The following is a 3,076-nucleotide window of genomic DNA, read 5'->3' as shown; positions in this document are numbered from 1 at the left end:
ATACAGCAACACCAAAAGTACAGCAGGAAATTCTTGATCCGTGTAGAACAACAATGTCATGCCTGCATGATAAGGTTGCATCATGCATTAGTTTTGCATTCACGAGGACACCTTCATAAAATTTACTTCCACAATTCCAATTTGCTATAAACTTCAGACAGCATTTATCACTATCTCAATCCTTTTACCCTTTGGGCAGAAGCAAACACAGAACTTTTGAACTGTTCAGAATGTAGAAAGCCAACACAAACCCTGTAATATAAATGATATTTTTATTATGGAAAAGACTGAGGCTATAAAAGTCCATGCAACTGACAATTGCCAGGTATATATAGTGGAGCAAGATATTTGCAACAAATTGATCAATATAAGCGGCCAACCCTTATTCTATCCTTCTTAAAGTTACACGAAGAGAAAGAACTCACATTATCCCATCGAACTAAGCATGATATCAGAATTCTAGATATAAGCATATATTTACCAAAGAAAACACATGACAAAGTTTCCAACCACTCGTCATATTTTTCTGGCCACCAGGTTTCCAGCATGCTCTGAAAAAGGTTCCTACTATAGACAGACATAAATGTCAACAAAATCTGTTGCTAAGCAGAAGTATAGATAATATAAAAGGTTAAATTAGCAGTCTCGTGATAAAGTGTTTGACCATGAATATAAACAGACTGACAATTCATATGAGAATAAGTTCACAAAGACCCATCCAAGGATCCAACCCTTCCCATGCACTCATGCATCTCTCTCTCTCTCTCTCTCTCTCTCTCTCTATATATATATATATATATATATATATATATATATATATATATATTGCGTTGGGTTTAATTATTTGGCACTAATGAAGGAAAAACACTTAATGAGCTCGAAATCATATGTCGTACGTGAAAGTTGTATCGGCTCAATCAGACCATATAAAATTATAGATGTAGTAGCAGAGTTTGTTTGCTAAGGATCAGAATGTGGATCGTGTTTCTCCAACATAGACACGATCTTTCGAGTCATGAAGTTTTGAAACATCGTGGGTCGATTTTTGAAGTTCTTAAAAAACTTGGTTACATGTCACAATCACATGATTCAAAACTCATTTCCTACTAAACAATGCAGATGACATCTTTAGGATTTGTTGCAAAAGATCAAATAAAATATGAAAAGAAAGGTGATTTCTACTAGATAGTTTTGCACCTTCATTAGTACCATATATATATATATATCAAACATGGCTTTGAACATTGAACATCAGTTCCGTCAACCTGGGTATAGCCCCTGTGGGATTCGAACCTGGGACTGTCAACCCTGCTCTGAAATGCATCTTATGTGCAAATTGAACCTAACTATGCAATTACTATAGAAGCAAGTTCCATCATATGGAAGAATTAGAATATGTTTCTTCTTAAACTCTACCACTAGAACTTCAGAAAAGTCTTCTGTAAATACAGTTCCATTGAGATTCATTCATGATTCATTTGCTTCTGGTGTCAAGTAAAATTGAATCCCTACAAGTGGTAGAATCATGATGTAATCCTTTCCCACCGTGAATGAAACAAACATCAAATCATCATGGTGGGAAAGTGTCATGCTGGCACAAGTGGGCCCAAGTTTTTCCCACCATTTACCACTTTTTATGTGTAATACCTTCCTCCTATGAAAGCTTTCACATGGGAAGGCTGAGCTGGCAGGTTTTTTTAGAAATCCGTGCACATTCCCATGTAAAGCCTTTCCTTTACATGGGAATGAAACAAACAAGCCCTAAGTGTTTCACTTCAACAGAATTTTCATTTGTGAAAGACTAACAAATTTGCATGACTAGAGTTTCAGGCCATAGAGCATAGAACAAGAGACAGGTTTCTGTGACTTCCATACTTTTATCATGTGTGAATAAAGAACTTTTAAGTACCATATAACATACCAAGGAATAAATAGAGAAAAATACTGTGAAGGTGCAATTACAAAATTTGCCAAATAAAAACTTTACAAAGTGAATTATTAAGCCAATATACATTTAATCCCACACAAACACCATTATGTCACAAGCAACATTATAACACACTATTCTCTGGTGTACCTGTGGGTTACATATGCTGGAAAAAAGAATTATAAAGGACAACATATTCCCTCCAAATATGAATGACCTACTTTAATACTTAGGAGATATTATTTCCATAAAAATCCAAACCATATCGACTTATAAACATAGTATACACCAATGTCAGCCAGGTGAACGGATTACTCGGCCAAGGCTCCAGCAAAATCAGCAGAGTCAACATGCAGCTTGGCCAAGTCTTGCATGGTTCCAGGTCCATTCACTGGGTTGGGCTAGTAAATGGATGATCTGACTCAACTTAGACAAGTCAACCAGCCAGGTTTTAAAACCTTGGAGTATACTATTCTTAAAAAGTTGATCTTGTTTGGCTTTTTTTAAATCATATCTTCCAAGTCCCAAGTATTCCATTAATGGTAGGCCATAGGGTCGCCCAATTGTTATAACCTAAAACAAGGCCGAATCATAGGTCACCAGGGTGAGTCCACAGTAAAGCATGCCAGGGTCATGTCCCAAGCCTTTGGGTTCTCAAACCACGGTGTATAATCCAATGTTCAATCCCTGAATACACTACAATTTTACAACTTAGTAACTGTGCAAGTGTGAAAATTGAAATTGCCAAAAATAATATAGAGAAATAGAAAGTAAGGAACAAATCATAGTCACAGATATGGCCGATATTTTGAAAATATCACGATATTATTGCCGTAAAATGAACAAACAATATTAAAGGCAAAATATTGCGAAATTTTCAAATATAGGCAACTTATATATATCGCGATATTATAGCGTCGCAACCCAGGCAGCAGATTTTTTTAAAACTGTAGGTGCAGGAGTATTTGGGTTTTTCTTAAAAAAAAGGGATACATGTGTCTTTAGTTTTTCTTTATTAGGTTACTTTGGGTATAAAAATATACCTTTTGTTAGGGTTTGGGTTACCTTTAAGTTTTAACTTTTAAGAGGCCCAAAACATAAGGAAGGGGCTGCAGTCAATGTGAAAATGAAACAGATATAAGAAAGAAG

The sequence above is a fragment of the Nuphar pumila genome, chromosome 2 (assembly GCF_984573655.1).
Source record: "Nuphar pumila chromosome 2, dmNupPumi1.hap1.1, whole genome shotgun sequence".
NCBI classification, from domain to species: domain Eukaryota; kingdom Viridiplantae; phylum Streptophyta; class Magnoliopsida; order Nymphaeales; family Nymphaeaceae; genus Nuphar; species Nuphar pumila.
Note: the sequence above shows the minus strand (reverse complement) of the source record.